The following is a 25467-nucleotide window of genomic DNA, read 5'->3' as shown; positions in this document are numbered from 1 at the left end:
ACACACACACACACACACACTATGTAGTCAGTCATGGGAGCTTATGTAATATAAATCCTGCTAAAACTTAGCTAGTTTGTTCTCTTCAAGATGGATAATGTGTTAGCAATATAATAGAGGGATTTTGTGCCATGTAAACCAAGAATTCAGAATGCAAACCATTGGACCCACAGGATAGGTTTGTTTTATCTGAGCTTGGAAGAAAAGGACCTATGAAAACAAACCAATTTGCTTCCAATCCAAATTATCAACTGGAGAGATTCTTCAGCAGAATACCAGAAACAGATGTGAATGCCTTTTCTCCATGACTGCAAGCCAGTAAATGATTTCTTGTCATTTTATCCCTTTATGATAAAACCTCAAGCTCCCATCCACACCAGGAGAGAGGAAAACCCCAAAAGAAATATGATACCATTTGGCTCAGGTTTTTTTTTCATCTTCCCTGTAGATACTGGATGCCTTACCAGGTCTCTCAACTGTGAATTTTACACTGACAATATTTTTAGGATATTGCCTCATTAGGACATATTTTCTTCAGTCTGCAAAAGGAACTTGCTTTCTGAGTTTTGGCAAGTTGCACATTACGTATCATTCCACTTTTAAAAGAGAGTAGGCTCGTGTAGTAATGATTTGATGTATAAAAATAACGGCATTTTCTTTTGAGAATGATTTATTGTTCTGGAGTCTGTATTTTCCAGGAGAAGCTAAATGTGCTAGCCTTTGAACCTTTGGAAGCATGAGTTCAAATTTGGCCCATTGTAAGCAACAACGTTTGGCCTGGTCTCAAACTATTCTCTGGGTTTCTACATCATCATACCCCACGCACAACTCAACACCATTAACACAACTGGAAACATCTGCTGGACAAAGATCCCAGATTTGGGAAGAGATGATAGCCAAATACTCAAAATACCTCACAATTAGAAAACCAGAACTTATCGCTTCTCGGCCTTTTGGCTAAGATCAAGTGTAGAAAACCAGAACTTACCGCTCCTGTTTAAAAGCAAATTCAGGAAACTATTTGATATTCACATAGATGATGGGAAGCTGGCCATGGGGTTCTAGAATTCTTTGTAGAGATCTGGATTTTTCTTTACTGTCCTGTTCACTTACATTTACAAGTATTTGCCCACGTGGGTGGGCCCCTCTCTGAAGCTAAACTTGTGGGGCCATATCTCCTCCTCAAAAAGCATATAGGCTGTAGGTTTCAAATTGCTGCAAAAATGTCCTAGGTCCTTATGAACTTAAACATAACCACAGATGTTCTGGAATGTGGGAAAAGGTTGTATTTTAAAACACTAGAGGATAGAATGGTTACAATTTAAAACTACATGGGATCAATTTCAGTGACTTTCTTATCTTGTTTGTAGCAACCCATTTCTCTCAGCATTTCCCATCCTTTAAAAAAAAGAGAAAAACATTAAAATCTTTGGATAAGATATAGAAGATATTAAATGAAATTTTAAGCCTAAAATCATTTCATGAGAATGTTTTCTTAAGTCTGATATTTGCCTTAAGTATGGGGTTTATCATCTTATATTACTTTATGAAGGCACCTTAACTCTTAGCTAAGCTGCCCCTAATTATACCCATTTTACAGGCTGATGATTCATTTCATACTGTTTTCAAATCCTATAACAGATATGTATTCCAGTGTATGTGATCATCAACATTTAAAAGAAAAAAAATCATCTTTCCTAAATTGTTCTTAAAGAAACAAGGTCATACGTCAATGCATAAGGGCAAGTGTACGTGGATGTATGTTGCTGAGCATGAATGTAGAAAAGAGGAGAGTTCAAACTGACCAAACAGTTCCCCCCCCAAGGAGTATAGCAAAAAGCCATCTTCAACATGACATAAAAGTGATCAGCTCTTCTATCTGAGGGAGGCACGATGAGCAGAGGTGCGGAGAGGTCACAGGGAAAATGGTGGAAAGATGTCCCCTGGTTAGGCTGACTGCAGAGTCTGGCAGCCACGCCTTTTCCACAAGCACAGCTCGGTTTGGAATCTGATTGGGAGCACAGAGGGAAGTCACGCTGTATCAAAATTTGTCTCCTGGTGTGGCCAAAGTAAGGAAAAACAGATACAGAGTAACTGTGGCAATTTAGTCCATCAACAGGCCTCACGCCAAATTCCCACTGCTCCATAGCAAATCCATGGATGAGACTGAGCCAGGCCCAAAATTGCCTGTTGCTGAGGCCTGCGATGCAAACGGAAAGGGCAAAGCAGGTTGATGATTCCAGACTGAAATTGAAGAGTGGCCACATGGTTCCTGGCATCCTGGCAAAACTCTAATCATAAAACCCAAGACATTTTAGAGCTAAGGGAATGGAAATTACCTAGTTGTGTCTTCTGACTTTTTTCTAAAGGATAGAGAATGGAGAAGGGATGGAGTCAGCTCCAGAAGCTGGGCCCCAACTCCCAGTTCACTGCCATTTCCCCCACTGCAGAGTGCTTGTGTGAGTTACCAGGCATGGAGTGGGTCAAGCCAATGGCAGTCTTTACTTGAAGAGATGGGATGAGAAATGTACGTAACAAAAGGATAAGAGTGAAGATCTAAGAATTAACCGACCTAGGAATACAAAGGGAGGAGAGAATTTCAAAAAGAGCTTAGACCGTAATTTAAATTGTATGAGAATTTCTTGAAAGGTCACTGGAACTTCCATAGCTTTTCAAGATACGAATTCTATATGGTGATAGAAGAACTGACTCTGGGTGATGAACACATAACGTAACATCTAGATGACGTATTATAGAATTGTACACTTGAAGCCTATGCAGTTTTGTTGACCATTGTCACCCCAATAAATTTTAATAATAAAAAAATGATGTGACTTCTACGCCCAGTCTTCACACAAAAACCAAACTAACAAACTCTTGATATTTAACTTCTTTTGTGTAGTTTTGCAATAAGTATATTCTCCAAAATACCACTTATTTACTCAGATGAACAGATATACAAATATTGCTGGTATCTTTCTTACGAGGAAGAATATTTAGAAAATATACATAAATGAAAGATTAAATTATCATTTTCCTGAGTCTTCATTTCACTTACCCCTATTTTCTTCTGAGAAATAGCAGGTCCACCAACAAAAGCACTATGTTGGAAAAGCAGAATACCTAAGTTCTTGTTCTCCTTCTGCCACTAGTTAGAGGAGAGAGAAAACCCTTCAATTCTTCCATGTTAGCTTCCTCCTCTTTAAAATTATCAGTTTAAAGAAATTAATCTTGAAGGTTCATTTTTAAATCGGGAGGTTAAACAAGTTATCCTCTCAGACTTTTTTCCAGCTTTAACATTCCCGATTGTAATTTCTTAGTCTTGTGACATCGGAATGAGTTTTTGACAACCTGGTCTAGGCAATCATAGATAAAAGTACTTTGGGAAAAAAGAAATGAAGTTGTCTATAAAACTTTGAGAAACAGGGTCTGTTTTTTCACTTTTGTATACAGCTATTTTTTACAGATTGTCTAAATCTGTAATTGTCTAAACATTATCCAGGAGAGGAAACCCATGGAATTGACTATTCTCGATAAAATAAAGTATTAATCTCATTTGCAGACAAGTGCTAAAGGAAAGACAAAATATTGAAAATCAAGTACCACTTGAAACCCCTGACCTCTGTGAAACCTATAGAGTCCTTGTTTCCACAAGGACTGTTTAAAGAATATTTTTCCGTTAAGGATACCTACATAGAAGCATGTGTGTTCACACATACATACACGCACGTGCAGAAACTGAATACACACCCAATGTAGGCATGTTTGGGTGTGTGATATGCACATATCATAGAAAATAAAGTCAAAATACCCTTCACCCTCGCAGATATGAGGCCTACCAAACTACTGAATAAAGAACGAACTATGGTCACTAATAGCTTTTATTCTAATGGGGAAAATAAAGTCAGTTGTTTGCATATTGAAGATATTGTAATTTGTGTGTCAAATAGCTAATTTATGGTTTACCTTATTTTTAAAGAGAACTTAAGATTTCTCCAACTTAGACTTTTAAGATTGTATCTAATACCTATTGGCCCTTTATTGATTCAGGGATTATGGGATAACAAATTGAATTGAAAGATGTACTTCGGTTGTTATTTGGTTGGTTCTTGTGATTGTTATTTAGGAAACTAAACATGACCTAAAATGTTTAACCTAGACCATAGTTTGTAGGAATCTAAAATCTAAACAAATTTATCGTATTTCTTTCCTGACATTGGATACAGTTCTGGGCTGTGTAATTTAAATTGCTATAGGTGATTTAGATTGGATTCAGAGGAAATAGCTTCAGGCATCTGTGGAAAAGACTGAGAAACAGATTGGTTTGCCAGAGTTTCCCGTTCTTCAGCCATGCCACCCTTGGGTATCACAGTTTATGGGCGTTCCATGATCGCTTTGGTGCTCTTGGCAGCAGGTTGGACCTGGAATCTTCAGTAGGTTACCTCCGCCCTCAAACAACTCCAACTGTCTACCTCTATGTGCTGTACAAATATTATCATCTTCTATGCCTTCCATCTACAGTGGGTTGGGAGGTGCTGATTTAGTCTGTACTTGAGAAATACAACCTAGAAGCCCATATTCAGAAGATAAGGGGGGGAAAAGCCATTCAAATAAACATTTGTTCTACCTCCTTCCTAACACTTGAACATTTTGAACATCGATTGCCATCAAGTAAGTGCATTTAAACTCGCCCCTAGGTACTCACAGATACCCAATGTCACGTCGTAAATTGTGGGACCAGCAGCTTTCATCGCTCCACAGTACAGAAACAATAAACCCATCTCCCAAATGCTTTTGCAAATCCCCACAGAGACATTAAATTAAGCAAAGTCTTCCAGAATCTACCCTAAAGTATCCTACGAAATGGAGTTGCTGAGATGTGCCCTGAAGTCTTGCCCTCACGTGCAGATTTGCTCCAGGAAAGCTGTGGTCCAGATCTCATCAATGCTTGCTCTTTGTGCGGGCTGCAGGCCTCCTCAGCTAATCATTGGAACGCTGATAGGGACTTGTGGGAGTAGTAGTTAGAAGGGTGAAGCTCCGCGTTGTTTTCTAGTTACAAACTAGTATCCTGAGAATGTAGGACGCTTAATAATGATTACATTACAAGAGCACATTTTCCATTTCTAAATCAGAAAGATTTATGAAGCTGTGTGGTCATGCCTTGTCGCTGATGTTTCCAATGAAGACTAATCTAATTCCCCAGTGCAAATCACACTGATGTGACCTAGAGACATTTCTGTTTTGTCACAACAGCATTTAATTGGAACTGAAATTAGCCAGAATTACACCATGTTCCTGGCGAACAGTATGATCCAAAAATATCACCATAGTAACATGTGTATTCTATCAACAAGTCCCCTTTCATATTTTTTTAAGGTCTCATTCTATCAATAATTCTGAAATGCATGAAAAAAATTGTTTTGGAACACCAACCTGTTGCTGTTAAGGTATTTGTAACTCAATTTAAACGGCATATAGAGTTTTTAAGAAATGTATTTCCCCTTACTTAAGGAAACATTTACTTGCTCATTAGTCCAGATCAACTTTGCAGATGTAGTGAGAGCTTCCAGAGATGTTTTATATGACCAAGTGCTGAAATTCATTTTCTTTTTACTGTTTCTTTCATCGCCTTCTAAGAAATTATATGTTCATTCCACGGAGTTTGGTCTCCACTGACCATGGAAAGGTAATTTTTTAAGTTTGCTTCTTTAAGCTAAGAGAAATCATAAAGGCAATACTGAAAGTTCATATTCTCAAAGAGGCTTTAGTTCTCACTTCAGCAATTGAAAGAGAAATCTCTTTTGATTTTATATATACATGAACTGGTTATAATTGGCCCTTCATAAGCTTGAAGGAGTTCATTTCCTCCTTTCATCAGCTAGGTTTGTTAAATGTTTATAGAAGAAATAGTTTGTGCAGGGATGAATTTGAAAAATGATAATTAAATTTACTACAATACTCTAGGTTGATGCGTGGGTGGTTATAAGGGGAAGAAGGGGAGAAGAGAGGAGAGAGAAGATGGAGGAAGGGAGGAGAGAAAAGGTAGTATTTCAATACCTTTGGTTGTTCCACAACGGATATTGTATAAATAACAATTGAGTTTAAAAAAAAAACTTAATTGTATTCCTGAGAAAAGGGGTAAGAGTTATATACTGCTGAATACCAGTGTTTGTGGGTGAAAGACAAATAACAAAGATAGAGGATGGAAAACAATTTCCAAAAGCTATAACTTGATAAAGTTTTGAAAGACTCTCTCCTGAAGGAATGACCTACTGTGTGAAACTCATGTGTGAACACTTCAGCTTTTCTGTGTATAATAAGCTTCAGCTTGATACCATTACGAATGAAAAAAAGATTGCTTTGTATAAAAAGATTGCATTTGATTAATCATGCTCAGGGGACAGCATATGAACAATGAACTTTTCAAAGATGTTAGGTTTATCTTCATGTTTTGTCACTGTCAGTAGATTAATCATCCAGAAAGCAAAACATTACATGTAAAGTCATTTATTTTTCAGTTTGACTTGAACTCCTTAACTATATTGCACGTCTATGTTGGCATTTTTCACTTATAACAACATTCTTCATGAGCTCTATGGCCTCATTTGAAATAACTTTTTGTTTGTTTCTCTCTGTTTGTGTTTGTTATCTTTCTGGTTGCTTGTATCTTGTTCCATGAAGTTTATAGCAGTGAGGACAGTGACCCATACTTTATTTCCTTTAGTAGAATTCTTCTTTATTCTTTGATAAACAATCCCTCGTAACTTGTCGGAAATTTTGACATACAGAGACAGGACCATTTTTTGTTTAAACTATAACAACAGAAAGACTTTCTGGGTATAACATTCATTTACTCAACAACTGTTTAATTAGCAACTATGCTATGCTAAGTATTGGGCATGATAGTGAATAGACATATGTGAGCGAAATAGACGTGGTTCCTGCCCACTGAGACAGATATCAAACAAATACATTGTGACATTTCCAATGATAAACATCAAGAAGTGTCCTAAACAGGGGGTGCGGCTAGAGAATAAGAAGATGAGACATAATTGGGGAGCTAGGAAAGATCTCCCTAAAATTTAATCTGATAATTGAAGATTAATCAAAGCTAGTCAAAGGAAGAAGAGTGGATGTGACAGTGGCTGGTGTAAAGGGGTTGGAGTTGGGGGCAGATAGGGATCTGTATCAAAAAGAATCGGGGAAGAGCACTGCGAGATGAAGTCAAAGAGATGGGCGGCGATCAGAATCAGAGGAGCCTAGCAAGCCTCAATAAGAGGTTTGAATTTTATTCTAAGAGTGATGTGGCATGATTGGGGAATTGCGAGAGTGACATAATGTGGTAATTTTTTTAAAAAGTCACTCTGGCTACTCTGAAAAATATATTAGAAAGAAGCATGAGTGGAGACAAAAAAAGAAACTGTTAGAAGACTATAGTCCAAGCAAGATATAATGGTGAACTTGATTGGCAACATGGCAGTGAAGATACAAGTAAACAGATTTGAGATGTAAATTGTAAGTAAACCAACAGGGCTTGATGAGACAACAAATTTGGGAAGAAGACAGACCAAAGATTATGTTCAAGTTTCTTGTGGTGGTAAGCAGCCTCCATAATGGCCCCCAATTTTCCTTACTTCCTGGTATTCACACCCTTAGGGAACTCCCTTCCACAGTGGAATCGGGTTGGTCTGTGTCATCAATAGAATGGGGCAGTAGGGATGGCAAGTGACCTCCAAGGGGAGGTCGTAAAAGACTCTGTAGCTTCTGCCTTGCTCCTTCCCTCTTGGATCACTTGCTCTGAGGTAAGCAGCCCTATGAAGAGGCCCATGTGGCAAGGAATTGAGGCTTCCTGCTAACAACCATGGAGGAACTAAGGCTTCTTGCTAAAATCCATGTGAGGGGACCGCTTAGAAGCGAGTCTCCCAGGCCTAGTAAGGCCTTCAAATGATTGTCGCCCCAGCCAACATCTTGACTGCAATTTCATGAGAGACTCCAAGACTGAACCACCCTACTAGGCTGCTTCTGAACTCCTAACCCAGAGGAACTGTGAGATAAAAAATTGTTCTTTAAACTACTAAATTTTGTGGTAAGTTGTTACACAGCAAATGATAAGTAATGCATTTGTTTATCCTATTAATTAAGCTGCTAAAGACTACAAAAGGAATAGATTTGTGGGGAAAGATCAAAGCTACTTTTATACATATAGAACTGTGTATCCCTTGAAATATTCTGGAGTTAACGCCATGTAGAGAACAGAATACGTGAACATGGAAATCAGAAATGTGATCTGAGCTAATGATATATATTTGGGAATTATAAGCTTATAGATGATAATTTTAACCATAGAAGAGATGTACTCACCTAGGAAGAGTATGACATATTAAAAGAGAAGAGGATCTAGGACCTTCAATATCTAGATGTCTATATATTTGCACCTCTTTTGCACCTTGTAGTCTATCTGACCTCCCTCTTATTTCAGCCACTGATATGGTGACTGGTGCCCTGCACTCTTCTACGTTCATTGTACAGGTTTGAACTGACAAGGCCTCTTATCAGCCCACACTGGAGCTTCTCTGCTTTGCTGCCTGAAACACTCTCAGAAACTACTCTGCACTCATATAAGTGTAATCTAGAAGTCCAGAACAGTTATTGCCAGTGGGATAACCAATGAAAAATTAAGAGATGATGGATTGATGCTTCTCCTTCTCATCCCTGGGAAGACAGTCCTGAGATTCATTTCATAAGGTTCCTCAAGAGCTCTTGCAGGATCTAGAACTAATATCCCAAAGTGATGACATTACTTTTCCCTCTTTTCCTATTGCACTCTCCTGTCTCCTCACCTTGCTTATTGGGATCACTGCCCAAATAAACTACCTGCAAGCTTTTATCTCCTTTCTGGGAAACCCAGGCTACGATGGTCTGGTAGAAAGGACCAGGTGAACCATCTCAATCGATGTCAAAAGAAAAGCCAAAGTGGTAGAAGAAAACCAGAAGATGAGTGTCACAAATGCCTGGAGAAAAGGAGGGTGAACTGCATTGAATGGTACTTAGAGGCCTAGACAAATGTAGAAAGTTGCAAACATGTTGATTTTCATCAAATTTTCACATCATACGACCTTCACATCCGTCTTAAGAGACAGGCAAGATAGATGTCATTTTTCTCAAGGTCCAGGTAAGATTAACACATCCGGAACAATTAAGTGACGGGTCCAAGCTCATGTGTTAAAGGTTCACATGTTCTTATTCTAGTTGGTTTACTTCATAAATTATTGCTTATATCATGGTTGTCAGAAATCAACTTCACTGAGTATAAGTAAACCCCATCATTTATAAGAATTTAATTGCAGACACATGTTGGCAATATATAAATAGTTTAAATTCTAGAAATTCTCTGAGAAATTTTATATTGTAGAAAATTGGAGATTTTTTAAAAGGACTTAATTCTGACAAAATAATCATATGGTGTTATAAACTGCAACTATTTTACAGCTACTAAAAAGTCACCTAATAAAAGTTTAGGAATGCAAAAGGAAACACCTCCACATTCTTACCAAATACTGAGGCCACACCAACCTGATATTTATTTTCAACACTTCCTTATTCGAGACAATCTCTAGGCTAAGTAAATCAGTGGCATAACTGGAAAATTTGGATTACAGTTGTTCGCATAATTGTTGGGATTTAGTGGGTACCCAGTAAATGACACCCTTTTTTCCCTGCCTGAGTTCTGAACAATTACCCTAACTCTGAATACTTGAAGGAGTAGTCTAGTCAGAGATTAAAATGTGAGTTTTATGCAATAGCTGGAGTAGAGGACATGGCTTGGATATGCAGCCATTTTTCTTAAACTATTTATGCCCCCACCACTCTGAATCCAGGCTTTGTGAAAATATAGATCCGCAATACCCAGTATTGCTGCCTTGCACTGTTCAGGTAAGGGAAGAAAAGAGAAAATCCCCAGTATGTAGAGATTTCTTCACTGCTTTCACAGTGAAGAAATGTTGACAAATAGACCAATCAAATCTGTTTACTTCTATCTTCACTACCATGTTGCCAATTAAGTTTACCATAATGTCTTGCTTGGACCATAGTCTTCTAACAGGTTTTGTTTCTTTGTTTTGTTTTGTGTCTACTCATGCACCAATCAAAGGGAGGGATGGACAAGGAGGAAAAGTGTGGCGGCATAGACAAGAAGGCATAGAGAACACTACATAGCCTCTAAAGGAAGTATAATTTGGATGCACATAATTGCACACACGGAAACACACACATGCTGATCTGGGAGCCTCCTGGAGAAAACACATTTCATCTCCTACCAGGTAACCAGCAGGCTGAGTGTCATGACCTTTGCTTCCTTCATGTCAATACACATTACCTGGATGTGCTTACATCCAATACAGTAATTCTCAAGTCCACAAAACACATCAGCTTGAAAGAACCATGTTTGTAAAACTCTTCTTTCAAACAACCAGTTCTGCTATTCCAAAACAGACACTGATTTAATCCCTGCTAACCCTTTGCTTATCAGAACAAGAACTTTTTTTAAACAAAACTTTTTAAAAAGTTAAGTCTTTTACCTGATTTTTAGAAACTGCCCAGTGTTCCCTGCAACAAATGGCAATATGAAATTACCATAAAAGGAGGCAGGGTCAGATGAACAGATCTTGGAAATATCAGAACAAATAATTGGAAGAAAGAAAAACATGGGAAAAATCCACTCTTCACCTTTCACAATTAACTGTAAATCCAATGATGATTGAAAATGCTCTATTGCCTTCTCCAAAAAATGAAACCCAAACCAGGCAAAATATTGCTTCCTATAGAATGTACAGTGTTGCCCCTTAAATTCCATGAGAAAAATTGGAACTCAAAAGAATACGTCCTAGCAGTTATAATTTCTGAGGCTAACAACATATTCAAGTTCCCCAAATTACTAATAACAACACTTAGATTGTGCTTGATAGTTTTACCTTTTCATTCTCTGGCTATGTGCCAAGGCAACCTATGTACACTGTGAAGATTACTTTAGTGAAAAGACTAGAAGAAAGCACACGCTCGGATGCCTAAATACAATTGAGGAAAAATGTCAGGGTAAATCTCCAAACCAGTAAAAATTGTGATTATTGTTGAGAATCTGTTCCTGGGACATTTTCCTGCCTTTTGAATTTCAACACTCAGAAATGTAATCCATGTATTTCAAGTCTGCCATAGTTCATTGATGAAAGAAAGAATTTCATAAATCTGTGTTTATTAACCACATTGTGTTTAAACAAAAACTTTCCATACACATAAACACCCAGCAAGTTGCTTTTTGCTGGTGATGATTCATGTGTGTTACTCTCACTATCCCTTTTTGTACCCCTGAGAGCTGTTTCCTGGTGAGTATCTGTCAGAGAAAAGCTATGCCTGTTGGAGCTTTACAATTGCTAGGTCACCTAATTAATAATTAGGAGTCAACAATGATGAGCAAGAGTGTTTTACTTAAACCATTTTGAACAATGCTTTGTATATAAACTGAGCAATCCTTTCTGAGTACTGTATCTGACAGCTTGATTTTAATGCAGGCTGCTACATAGAGCGCTTAGTACCTGAGAGCCAACTTAAGACCTAGGTCTGTCCTTTGTGGCTGGCACGACCTGGGACCATGGCATGATGTAGGTAACAGTGCTGCACTGACCGCTTTCTGAAGACTGACCTAGTCTGCATTTTTCTCAGTAAGCATGTACAAAATTTCAATCTGAGTTCTAGTAATAGAATATTATTTCATACCTTGCTGTGGTTTCAGATCAATCAAACAGTCTATTCACTCCTACCAGGTAGCCTACATTGGGCTTAGTTCTGGAGTTCTGAAAACGCTTTCAAACACAGACTCTGACTTAAAAAAAAAAAAAATACAATCAGTTTGGAGGTAAAGATTCATACATAAATGAAGCAGAGAGCAATAGAATTGCTATATTTCTGTATATATTTTATAGCTAGTAATATTAATTGAGCTTAAACTTATTGAGTAGTTTTTATGGACTCTGTGCTGAGTGCTTTATATACTATATTCATTTAATCTTCATACCAACCCTTAGAGATAGGTTTTATCATCCCCATTTTATAGGTAAGCAACCGAGATGTATAGGAACAATTCTGCCTGAAGTCATTCCACTAATAAACACAAAGCAAAGACCAGAGCCTAAGCTTTCCTGACTCCTCTGCTCACACCCTCAGCTGCTGGGATTGGGGACTGGCAGGAGCAAGGCAGAAGGTGCTGGGGTCTTAGATAAGCCAAAGCAAAAGAGATTTCACATCCAAGATTCAATGTCAAAGCCCATCGTTCAGCTGAGAGAGGCAAGGTCAAGGCAGGCCCCTGTGAATCTAGACACAGTTCTGAGTTATCTGGGTTAAAAAGAAAAACTTAACTCCTGAGACAATATTACTCCTGTCAGAGGGGTGAGTTGACCCTTGGACACGTCGAGAGGACAGAGAGAGGGGCCAGCAGCAGGCAGTCTCTGACATACCTAGCCTCTCTTCTCGGGATCCCCGGGGTTTGGAAGCAATGGGCCGGTGCAATCCTGATATTATCTCCACAGGAGCCTAATAGGCTGAGTGTTCACTCAATGAATGAAATAGAGGCGGTCTAATCCTGGAAGGTGACCACCTGAGGTCACACTGCATCTCGACTGTGCAGCGAGTATAAAACGTATTCCACATTTTCACATATATGGTGTGAGCTCTTTATTATAACTGAAGGTTTTTCAGGATAGGAGTGAGGCTTTACAAGTCCCCAGTAAAGCAAACCATTTTCATGGCCTGCTCTGGAGGAAGCTGCCCTGAGAAATCACAGGTCTGTGAGCCAGTTTCCTCATTCTTTTTCGTTTTCTTTTTTTCTTTTTTTTTTATCAGGTTCAGGTGTACAAAACAACATAGCAGTTTCCTCTTTCTTTATCCTCACTGACCTGAGTACACCAAAAACTTGCCTCGCTGTCTCTTATGCGGCATTAGAAACGTTCGAGTGACCAAAGGATTAAATGCTTTTTACATCGTAGTCTCCTCTCTTATGTCTAAACTTTCCTTAAGAAAGCTATAGCTGGCTTTGCAAAGTAACATTCCCATCACGCTGAGGTTTTCCCTTATTATACAATACAAAATTAGTAAGATCATTTATACTAATGCGTTTAATCCACTAATCCAAGCCATGCTTCTCTGAGCATGTTCAGGGTTTGCGAAGATATTTGTTTATCGCGAGGGATTATTCCTTCCATCCTGTGCCTGCTTGTAGATTGTGCTTCAGAGACGCCAAGGCAGGTGGGGTTCTTGGGGTAAGCCTACCTGAATGCTTACCTAGAAAGACCCAGTGGGAGCTCCAGAGTAAAAGGTGCTTATCTGTGGGTGGCACTGACAGTGGGAGCCCTTTCATTAGACACAGCCAGATTTACCGCTCCGTTCTGGAAAGCAGTAGAGGAGAAAGAGAGCGTCCCAGCCTAGGACTCAAGGGGCACGCAGGCCATTCCTAGCCGACTGACTCAATATTTGACTGGGACAAGTGGCTTAACTGTACTCAAATTCCTCAACTCTAAAGTCAGATGAAAATAGCAATTAACATGTTTTAGTGCCTTCGGCATCTCATCTAATAAGCCAATCTATTTCTGACCTAGAGAAGTGAAGTGACATGTCCAAGGTCAAAAGTTCCTTAATGCCCAGGCAGGGAGGGGTTCTCAGGATACCGGTATTGCAGCCTGATGCTCTGTTTCCTATGCCGTCACCATGGCACTGATGCCAGCCCTGGTTGGAGGAAATGTTTTGAAGCAGTTTAAGTGTGCTTTTGTTGAGTATTCAACTCAGCATTTTACAAAGACGTAGACCAATGTTTCTCTTTAAGGCAAATGTTAAAAATACATAAATAAACTGCTTCAGGTTTGCAAATAAGCTTCGTAAACTTGCATTTCATCCTTGTTTAGAAGCGGACTCAGCCTGGAGTTTATTCAAACTCCTGTTCTTAGCGCCAAAGAAAAATGGCTCCCAAATGTTAGCCTGTCCACACTGGTGCTTCACACTGGCCAAAAGGTCCTGGGATTTCAGCTCTGAAGCAGAGAACAGTGCTCCGAATATACAAAAGCTCACGTTACATTCTCAAAGACCATTTGTCCATTTGTTTGTAAATCTCTGTAAGCCCGAGTTGTCTCACATATATTTAAGTGTGTAGCATCGATGTATTCCCACCAAACAGGAGTGTGAATCTGTCTTCAGTATCTTTAAAACCAAGCATACTTTTTTTTTCTTCTTTGCTGATACAATGGGCATCATTTTCCAAGAGTCTAGGATTGTCTGCATTGACACTCTGTTGTGGAAATTTATTTTTCCTCTTGGTAATCTCCACGAGCTGGCAGGCAACTCCTTGGCCGTTTTGCCATCTGCACTGGCTGCCTTGGCCTTGGTCTTGGCCTTGAGGTTGTGTGGAACCTAATCAGCAGCACTCTCAACATGCTTAATCTTTCAGTCCTTGACCTGATGCCCAGCCGTCTCTTGAATTAACAGTAGGCTCATAGGCACTTGCCATTGATTCTGGTCCTTTGGTTACACGCTTCAAGTTTTCCATTTGCTCTCTGTAGTGAGTGTGATTGGTTGCATCTACTCTCTACTTCTGCCTCCAGAACAGCATCCGATTGTCCCAGGTGTTCTCTGTTATGTCAGGCAGTCAAGTGTCTTCCAGGAAGCTTACCTAATATCTTGCCTCACCTCTGTCACCCCAGTTTCAAGAATGGGACTGTTTATTATATTCAAATGCTCCAATGCTGTGACTGATTCAGAGATAGATATATACATAAAGCACAAAAGATGTATGAACAAACCAAGCAACTACATCGGAAGCCAATGCGTAGCTCAAAAACCAAGAATTACACATCTACGTAACGACTAACAACATCTGTGCTGAGCAATATTAACTTCATATTTCTCTGCAGAGGCTTTTGTTCCTCAGTGAGCTATGATGGAGAAGTCAAAGGATTTTTTTCCTTGGATAACTCACTTCACCCAAATAGTTTGTATCTCTTATCTGTGTAGTGAAGAGGATAAAAAGCTGTACTCTTTTATCATACATAGTATAAAATAAACCGGAAGGATTGCACTATAGCCTCTGACATACCTTAAAGGGTAGAGGTTCCTATACCTTAAAATTGCTGGAATAGTTCAAGCATATTGGGGTCCATTACATTGAAAAAAGTGGAAAAAAATTTAACTGTGGAAATTTTTTTAAAGTAAGAGAGAGAGAATCCCATAGCAAGAGGCCATTTCAAACAGGAATGTGATACTGTTTAACAAAATTATAAGAGAACAACAACATTTTTATTTGTTTTATTTATTTGTTTTGTTTTGTTGTATGTTTACTAGAATAACACTTACATGTTAACTATATATAACTAATAAAATGTCATTAAATAATATTAACTGTCCCTACACATACACACACACACACACACACACACACACACACACACACACACAGTATTTCCCTTATAACTTTGGTTGTCCACCCGTTCAGGTAGTTAGGTTTATCTGTAGAAATTTTTGCTTCAAGGACGAAATGTGGCAACAAAGCAGGGTGTGCTTTCTACCTCTTTCTGGCTTTTGAGTTTCAAAACATTCAGGCTCTCACTGAATGGAAAGGACTAGTGGCGTGGATAAAATATTTCGGAGAAGAAATCATGAGTCAGAGCAAATATTTCTCATCCCTCTTTTCCCACACCACTCTGGGCCTCCACTAATGACAAATAAAATCCCCAAGTTGAAAGGGAAAATGAACAGCAGAGATAAGCTGTGAGAGAAAGTCAGGTGGTTTTAAAACATGGCTCCAAAATTCTTTGACACTCCTCCCATTGAGTGGTAGGGGTCTATGTCCCCTCACCTTAAGTGGCAGAAGTGACTTGCGTGACTTCTAAGTCTGGACCGTAAAATGTAATGCAGCTTCCACCATATTTTTAGAACATGGGTTCTTGGTGCCAGGAACTGCCATGTAAGAATTCTGACTACCCTGAGGCCACCATGCTATAAGGAAGCCCAGCCAACTAGAGAGGCCATAGCAGGACCACCAGTCAGCCACCCTGGTCTTCACATCATTCCAGCCCAGGCTCCCAATGTGTGAGTGAATACACCTTCCAATGACTCCAGCTCACAGACATTGAGTCCCCCAGCTGAGGGCCACATATCATGGAGCAGAGTCAGCATACCTGCTGTGCCCTTTCTAAATTCTTGACCCACCAAACTCTCTGAGATAATAAAAGGTTGTTCAAGCTGCTACATTTCAAGCTAATTTATTCTGAAGCAATAGTAATTGGAATGAAAGAGATTTCCTATGGAGAATACACCTTTCAGATCCATCTGTAGAACCTGGGAGCAAAGGATACTTGTGTCCATCTCCAGGATAGAGCCCAGGAAGATAAAGTCCCAGTGAAGAAACCCTATAGTGTGCCCAGGACAAAGGATCAGAGATAGGGTCACAGGGTTTCCCTGTTCCCTGTGGCACAGATGCCCTACAGTGACCCCTATATACCCCTAAATAGCATGGAGGTAACAGAGGGAACTAGAGACCTTTCAGAGCTGTGGATGTGCCCCATCAGACTAGGTTAACCCTACAAAGCTTATACACAAGTCTGAAGTAAAGAGGAAGCCCTAAAATTATTGAACCATTTTGTCACCCCTGTAGTATGGGGGTATAAGACAGAAAATATATTGAATTATAGTAGAATTAAGTATAATAAGTAGTAAACTTGTAAGTTAAATTAAGAAAACAACCTTTCTTGCACACTCAAGTGTATGCACTGAGATTCATTTTCGTTCCTTGTGCCAGCAGGTATCACCTATTGTTCCAATAGAAGTTGTCACCAATTGTGGTTTGATCACTAATATTATGAGTTACCCCCTAAAGTATATTCAGCAATCCAATACAGTCAACTTAAATTCCTAACTTCTTGCTATAAACTTATATCAACACTTTTCCCTGCTTACATGTGCAGCCCATCTCATAATGCCCTCAACTAAAAACCCCAGTGCCATTAAATTCTTCTCCACGTGCACACAGGCCATAGTCTTTCTGACTTCCCTGCTTTCTCCTGCGCTATTATTTCCCCGTTTTAGAATGTCCTTCCTCCTTTCACACAACTGTATTGCATGCTCCTGGTGCACCTAACAAAATTCTACTCATCTATCAAGACCCAACACCAAAATTACATTTGTGAAAGTTCTGTCATTATGCCGGGGCCAAGCCGAGTTAGCTATTCCCTTTTTGTGCCCCCGTAGCATTGTTTTCATGCTTCAGTTCCAACACTTCCCATAGGGTGTTGTAATTATTTATTTATACGCCTCTCAGAATTCTGAGCTCCTTAAAGAGCAATTCATTCATCAAGGGTAGTGTGGGGATTGTTAAAATACTAGCTCCCAATGAGTCATGCCTCTCCATATTTGTGACCGCATGTAGTTCTCCCATGTTGACTCTAAGCTTGGCTATGCAATTTGTTTGGGGCAATAGAATACTGGTAAATGTGATACATGCAGAGGTTTCAAAAATGCTTATGAAGTAGAGCTTTTCTTTCCTCTTAAAGAAGTCCAGGATAGCATGCTGGAAACATGGCTCAGCAAACAGCCAGCACCAACCGCCAGATTTGCAAGAGAGGCCATTTAGTACTGGCCAGCTTCCACCCGACTTGCAAACCAACCATGACCGAATGAGTGAGCCTAGCCAGTGCCTTGAGAAGGAGAAAAGAACCACCCAGCTGAGCTCTGTCCATATTGTCAACACACGGAATGGCTTTTGTCCTAAGGCCCTAAATTTGGGGTTGTTTGTCATGCAACAAAACTGACACAATTGACCGACTGCTTTCACAAGCAGTGAGACATCTTTAGTGGCTTAATACAATGAAGTTTATTTCTTATGTCACAGTCCAATGTAGATTGACAGTGATGGATTCCATTCTCTACAGCCACCCAGGAACCTGGGCTCCTGTCTTCTTGTGATTCCTACCTTCCTTCTAGGTTCTTTATGTCATCTTCATTTATGTAGTTGAGAGAGAGGTTATGAGGTTAAAGAGAGAGGAGAGAATCATACATGGGGTATATTTATGAGGAAGGTCTGAAGGAGGTACATAACACTTGCACTCTCATTCTGTTGGCTAGAATATGGAAAAGGAGACCTTTCCCCCACTTCATCCCCCACCCCCACCCCCAGGATACACAGCAGTCTAGAAAAGAAGAGAACACACAAATTGGTAAGGATTAACGGTCACTGCCACAGGCAGAAATGTTTAATTCCACCTTGTGTGTCTCCCAGTGCCTAGCACTCAGCCTGGCTTAATATAAATATGTCATAAATACGTATGGAATGAATGAATGAATGAATGAATGAATGAATGAATGAATGAAATATTCAGTGATGTTGTAGTCCCTAAGTTAAGATCTGAGAATTATGCATGAAGGAACATTTGTCTCATCCAGGCTCATCTTCTCCTAAATCTTTGAAGAACTGATTTTGATAAAAGCACTCACCAATTTAAAAACCAAAGCAAAAAATGAATTTTGATGTTTCATTGTGGCTGGTTTCCTAATACTGAGATGACTAATAGCTTTTGCTTATCCTGAAATTTGTAAGAATTTCAAATTTCAAAGAACAAATTGAAGGTGTATTTAAAGTCAGGTCGCTGATTCCCCAAGTCTTTATGTATGCATTTGGGTGTATGCACACACATATATATGTACCATTATTATACGTACTATTCAACCAAGTTACCAGTAACCAAACTTAAATACTTTTACATGAAATACGTTATAAGTAATATAGTTGGAAAATGTATACAATATAATTTTCACTGCAATGTATGATACCATTTAAGCACAGTGAAGTGAAAAGCCGAAAAGACTTGGGTTTTAGTGTTCATTCTTTTATTAATCACTTAAATTTCTCTGACTTTAGTTCCTTTAATTCCCTACCAGCTATAAGATTCTAGAATTTTAAAATTCTCTATTATAACATATATGTTAGCGGTATCCTTTATTTTGCTCTGCCCACTTGTCAAACAAATAAAAATAGATTAACTTCTTTAACGAAACTCCAAAGAATAGTCACTTTTTTGTTTTATTTTGCCTGAGCAATGGGAATGTGAGTAAACAGATTGTAAGGTATAATCTCTGAACACCAAGCATTCAGGTAGAGAAGATTAAATGGGCTCCAGCCATCATTTAACAGATCATCAGGGCAGCTACTCAGGTGTGGGATAAGAAATGAGGAGATAACAAGTGGCCTTCTTTTGTCCCTTAATATCTTCTTCAATGTTTGCCAATTACAGTTCATGAATGTGTTTTAAGGTGTGGTCTTTACAAGCATTCTGTTTTGAAATACATACAAGAGGGTTTGAGTTCATCACTATCACCTTGGCCTGACAGAGAATTTTTAGATGATCAAGTCCATTAGCAAGTAGGAAGGTTTTAGTGAGGAAGAGTGATGGGAGTCTGCCTTGCAAGTCAGGGCCCTGAAGGGCCATCAGAATGCAAGATGGAGATGCTGGGTGTCAGGACCCCTGGCTCCTGACTGTGCCATGCTTCAGAGAAAATTAAATACTACAGACCACTGTGGCAGGTGGAAAGACCACACAGATCACAGGCAAGCTAATTTGGCAAATGAAGGCAGAATGTGGAGACCATGCTCTTGGCTGGGAATTTGGCAGTGAGTGAGCCAAAGTCTGAGTGGGATTGGTTAGACTTCTTCATTGATACACGTGTCCGTTAGTACATAGCCTGGACTTTTTGTCTTCAACATTGCCCTTAAACTGTTTCAGGGTATGCTCTCTCAGCTGAATTTTCGACCATACCTCTGACATTAACTTGGCAATTCAGTGAAGGAAATTAACCCGATTACTTCAGGGTAAAGAATAATTTACATCATGGCCATGTGATTTGTGTAAAGTTTTACCTTTGATTGGCTACTTTGATGTTCTTAGAGGTGGTGATAATCCACTTCTAGAAACACTTGTCATTAGGAACCGTTTTGATGATCCTGGTATCACTCTGAAATGAGATGGAACTACTCAGTTCCTTTTCGAAAGAACTCTACAGAACAGATTAACCGTACATTGTTCTTCTGTAATTCTCTGGTTACTCTAACAGAGTCAGGGTAAATTTGAAGAGAAGAAATACAAACCAGCTTGAGGCAGCACTGCCCAATTTGATCAAAACGAAATGCAACCATCGTGGGTTCGAGTTTGGTGGTCCAAAACATTGGAATGTTTCAAAGACATCTAAAATGCAACGCCAGTGTTGTTTTATTTGGTTTGGGGTTTGCTATCCCTTTATGTTAAATAGGAGTTTGGAAAAAGTTGCACAAAAGACTCACTGTCTATTTTCATGGATGCCTACATACTAAGTAGCCAGGGTTACTGATAAAGAAAAACACCAAATACACATGAACAAAGTCTCCACTCACCTACCTCATGAACTTAGAGGAAGCTGAGGATGAATCACAGCTGACCTTTATTTAGCATCTTACCTCACAGCAGCAATTCTCTCTGAGGGACCAGATTTGGAGCCTTAAAACTGCACATAAAACAGATATTCACCTGGATCCTCCTCAGTAACCCATATAATACCTGTGTAGAGTATTTTGTGTATCCAGGTAACTCTCTTTGAGGCTGGACCAAGGGTTGAATTGAATACCACCCAGGCTTTAAGAAAGATCCAGGAGCTGTCTCTGGACCCTGAAGAAATATTACACTATAATCCAGGTTTGGAGGAGGGGAACTTAAGTTCAGAATCTAGAGCGGCAAATTATACCTTTGTGATTCGCCAAAACATATTCTTCTAATATACTATTTTAAAATGTTTTATTCTGTTTGTTTAGCCCAGATAGCAAAATACAGTCTTGTCAGTCAAGACAGACTTCAAACTGCGTGCACCCGTTAGAAACGTTTCATTAATAACATGTGTTTACCATTGAGAGAACTAGACTTCGTGTGCTAAGATTTTGTTTGTCAGTCATTCATCGGAACCCCACTGTTAATAGCATACAATGGTTTGTGGTTATGCCACAATTTAACCCAGGTTTAAAAATACAAACTAGAGCCCTGGTGGTCTAGAAGGAACAGGGAGTGAGTGAAGGTATTGGCGCAACCTGCTTTGTGGGCTGGTGGCTTGGATTGCTTTACAAACTAATCAAATTTATTGACTATGATCCTGAGGGGGTGGGGGAAATCACATGCTGGGGTGTGCATCCTGGTTTGACTGCAGTTTGGTGAGATTCTGAATGTCTGAAGGGGGAAACAAGGCAACTATTTGCCATTCCTTTCCCCAAAGACAAATTAGAAACAGATATCACAGAATAGGAGATTTTTTTTTTCAACAGTCTAATAAGAAAAAGAGATTTTTTCCTCTATAGTTTTAATTCTACTGTATGGTAAGGATAAATAAACAAAATTAATGTTGCACTAGGCTAAATAGGCAATGAAAATTCTATTAATTCAGTAGTTTGAGCAGCAAATGTGCTAAATACAGCACATGAAAAAGAATCAATTTTGCATGTGATATCAGTTTGGCTTCACAGGGCTGTCTGAAGGTTTGTTTGGGATTAAACACTGCTCGCTGTATATGCACTTATAGGAAATACATAACCGGAAAAAATATATAACCGGAAAAATTTTACCTTTTGCACAGATCTGCATGCAAAATGTCAATTTAAAATACAACAAAATACAACTATCTGCAGTAATGGATAGAAACTGCTTTTATGTTTAATAAGCCACCTCAGTTATGCAGAAGCATACTGCACCATAAATGGTTGCTATATGATGTGTTTATAAAATCTCATAGTCATGGAAATAACACCATGATCCTAAACATTTGTGAAATCTTATATCACGTGTGCTTTAAACTAATTTTCCAGTTGCTTACAATGTATGCTTTTAAAATATGTGTATTTCAAAATGAAACAAGATCACATTTAGAGAAAATTTAACCCATAAAAAAAATGATGGTAAGATGCCCTCAAGTTATTTCTTTACACATTCTTAGAGAGATTTGGTACTTTAAAACTTTCTAATGGTTTGAGTTTGTTTTCCTTTTTTTTCCTTTTTATCATCACATTAAAAAAAAAACATATCTAGAGAGAAACGTTTACTACTAAATATCCATTTTCCAAGTTCCAGGTAGTTAGAAAATGAAGAATAAGAGACAACATCTGTTAAACTCACACTTTACATTTCCATGAAAGTTGACCTCCACTTATTCACGAGTATAAACTGTGCACGTGCTAGATAGATGTGGAACTATCCTCTAGGAACAAAGACAGCCACAAAAGTGAATAAAACTACCTTCACCTTGAAAAACTGGTGATTTTGCAAAGTGCAAAAGCACTTAACAGTTCGTGAACAAATTCTTCAATATTCGAAACAGTTACATTTCAATCTCTCATCTCTACTTATATATGACTCTTGGAGGTATTTTTTTATGACACGTTTTTGTTTGTTTATTCATTTTGACTCGGGCTTTGTGTTCAACCAAGTTTTCTATAATTAACTATGAGGCAAACATGAAAAGGGCACAGAGAGTATTTAGGGTAAACAGTCCTTTCTCCAGGGAGTAGGACAGGCAGCACCCAGAGCGCCTGAGGCTGCTGAAGGTGAAAACAGCCAAACAATCTTTGACATCCAGATTGAAGGAACAGCTTCTAGAAACTGTGTCCTCTGCTTAAACTCTGACCAGACCATAATACAGTCAACTTTAATCCTAAATTCTAGCTGGTCCACTATAAAACAGCATTTTGAGGTTGTAAAATGTTTAATAATATGACAAGAATTTATTTTGGTTTATGAGGAAAATAATCATTTCACCAAATCACTTTAGAGCCAAGACTTTTTTTTTTAAATATGCCTTACTTACGAGATTTCACATAGTAAATGCCATTTTCTAGGGAATATGCCCATTCGTTCATGTTACTGCATAGAGAGCTGTAATCTGCTTTGTTTGTTTTTTCCTACATGAATCTTATGATGGATATATACCAATTCTTGGCATTACAATACTATAATACCATCTCATGTCCTGATTTTCTTTAACTAAAAATATCACTGATTACAGAATCTTACAATTGAGGGCCTGGAAAGACTCTTACAGGTAAATTTTGAACTTAAAATACTAACTTTGACTGCCATCCTCACTGTGCTGTAGAAAACTGAAATTGATTTTCTCATTTATTATTTTCAGAAGACTAACGGTTTCCTGAAAGAGTCCGTGGCTAGTCTCAACTTGACAGTGAACACTGTACAGTGCCCTTACTGTTCTAACTATCTTTGCTAAGATTTTCACATTGTTTAAATCTTCAGTTGGGAATCCTTGGATGGTAGTACAATTTCAAAAATCTCCCCATTATTCTTATGACTCCTGGGGGCAACTGCTGCTTTTCCAACATAATGACTGGAAAAAGCAAGTTGCAAAAAGATTTTAAGTGACTTCTGGGAATTTGATACACAGCCCAACAAGTGCTGGGAATCCTAATTCCTCTTCTAGTCATGGAATTACATCGCCTCTTTTGAAAGTTTGGTATAGCATTGTTCTTGCTTTATAGTTTTTTCTAATTAAAATTTAAAACTTCTATTCATCAAAAGACAACATTCAGAGAGTAAAAAGGCAACTCTCAGAGTGGAAAAAGATATCATATATATATATACATATAAATATATCAATATTGATATATTTATATATATCAATAAATCAATAAGAAAAATGCAAACAACTCGACAGAGTTGTTAAAAGTCTTGAACAGGTACTTCATAAAAGAGGATATCCAAATGGCCAATAAACACATATAAATAGTCTCAAATTTATTAGAGAATGCAAATTAAACCACAATGTAATACCACTAAATACCCATCAGACTGGCTAAAACAATCAAGACAAAAATTTCCAAATATTGGCAAAGATATGAAGCAACTCACATCTTTATACACTGCTGGTTGTCTTGTGAATTGGATAACTACCCCTTTGTAAAACTGTTTAGCAAATTTGTAAAACAAATTCTTCTCTAGGTGTTTATATATATATATATATATTTTTTTTTTCCTCCAAACCAAAAGACATACTTGAGTTTACCAAAGTCTTAACTAGAATGTTCATAGCAGCACTATTTGTGATAGCCCCAAACCAAATTGGATGCTATCCAGATGTCTATCAGCGGTAGAGTATATAAATAAATTGTGGAATATTTACTCACTGGAATTTTATATAGCAGTGAGAATGAATGGTCTACAAGAATATGCAACAATAGGGTAAATCTTGCAAAAAATATTCGGTAAAAGAAGTGTGACTCAAAAGAGCACCTACTGTATGATTCTATTTGTATAAATTACATAAAGAGGCAACACTGAGCCCTGCTGTTGCAAGTCAGGATTCATCTTATGGCTGGAAAGGAATATAGAGGGTTTCCAGGACATTGGTTATATTTGTTTGTTTTTGATCTAGGTGCTAGTTCCACAAGTCTGTTTAGTTTGTGAAAAATTCATCAAGGTATACACTTAAGATAAATACAGATTTCAACATATGTCTTTTATATCAATAAGAAGTTTTAAAAATAGCTTTGTTCAGTTCATATTGCTTAGGAAGAGAGTTGTGCTATATCTTCTATATTATCAAAATTATAATTGTGAAGGATGATGAGCTTAATAGCTGACAAAACCAAACATATTGACTTCCAGTTCTTTTCTTCTTTAACCAACTTCCTTCTTCCCTTCCTCCCTCTCTCCATCCCTCCCTTCCTCCCTCCCTCCTTCCCTTCTTTCCTTCCTTCCTTCCTTCCTTCTTTCCTTCCTTCCCTCCTTCCTCATTTTATTTATTCACTTAGTGGAAAAGCAACATTAAACAAATTTTGTTTAATTCTGGGAAACAATATTGTAACAACTCTCCTGCCTAGATTAGTGTAATTAGTTCATCATTCATATACTAACTGCTATTTCAAGCCACGGAGGAAATGAAGGTTAATCCTTGTGATGAAGGATATGATAAAGACGAAGCAGAGCTAGAATATAAATCTCTTCTGCCTGTCTCTACAACTTGGAGAGGAGACGAGGAGAATGCCCTTGTCCCATAAAGCGCCCTTAACACCTTCACACAGGGAATCCACCAAATTAATACTTTCTTTCTCAATGGACCTACTTAATCCGCACAAAGGTAAGTGATAATTCCTTCCACTAAAAGGCAAGGCATAAGTATCAGAAAATTAATATGCTGCTTTTCAAGGTAATAACAGAAGTAGCAGCAGAACAACCTGTGCACAGCACTTACTACACTGTCATTGTGACCTGATAACTGGGTTCTGGGGGGGGATGGGTACCCCAAAACACCTGAGTCCAGTGAGCTCAATCACATTTCAGGGAAAGGCATTCATATGTCCTTAGTTCCTGGAAGCACCAGACATAAAGCCGTGGAGACGAGTCACTTTGGCCTGATTAGAGA

At 38.5% G+C, this 25467-nt stretch overlaps 1 pseudogene; it reads left to right on the top strand.

The window, feature by feature from the left end:
* Positions 1 to 937: 937 nt before the first annotated feature.
* LOC117038575 (uncharacterized) lies at positions 938 to 1118 on the top strand (annotated as a pseudogene).
* The last annotated feature ends 24349 nt before the right edge of the window (positions 1119 to 25467 follow it).

Source organism: Rhinolophus ferrumequinum, chromosome 18 (assembly GCF_004115265.2).
Source record: "Rhinolophus ferrumequinum isolate MPI-CBG mRhiFer1 chromosome 18, mRhiFer1_v1.p, whole genome shotgun sequence".
NCBI lineage: Eukaryota > Metazoa > Chordata > Mammalia > Chiroptera > Rhinolophidae > Rhinolophus > Rhinolophus ferrumequinum.
The sequence above is the reverse complement of the archived record's forward strand: the minus strand, read 5'-3'. Positions and strand labels throughout refer to the sequence as shown.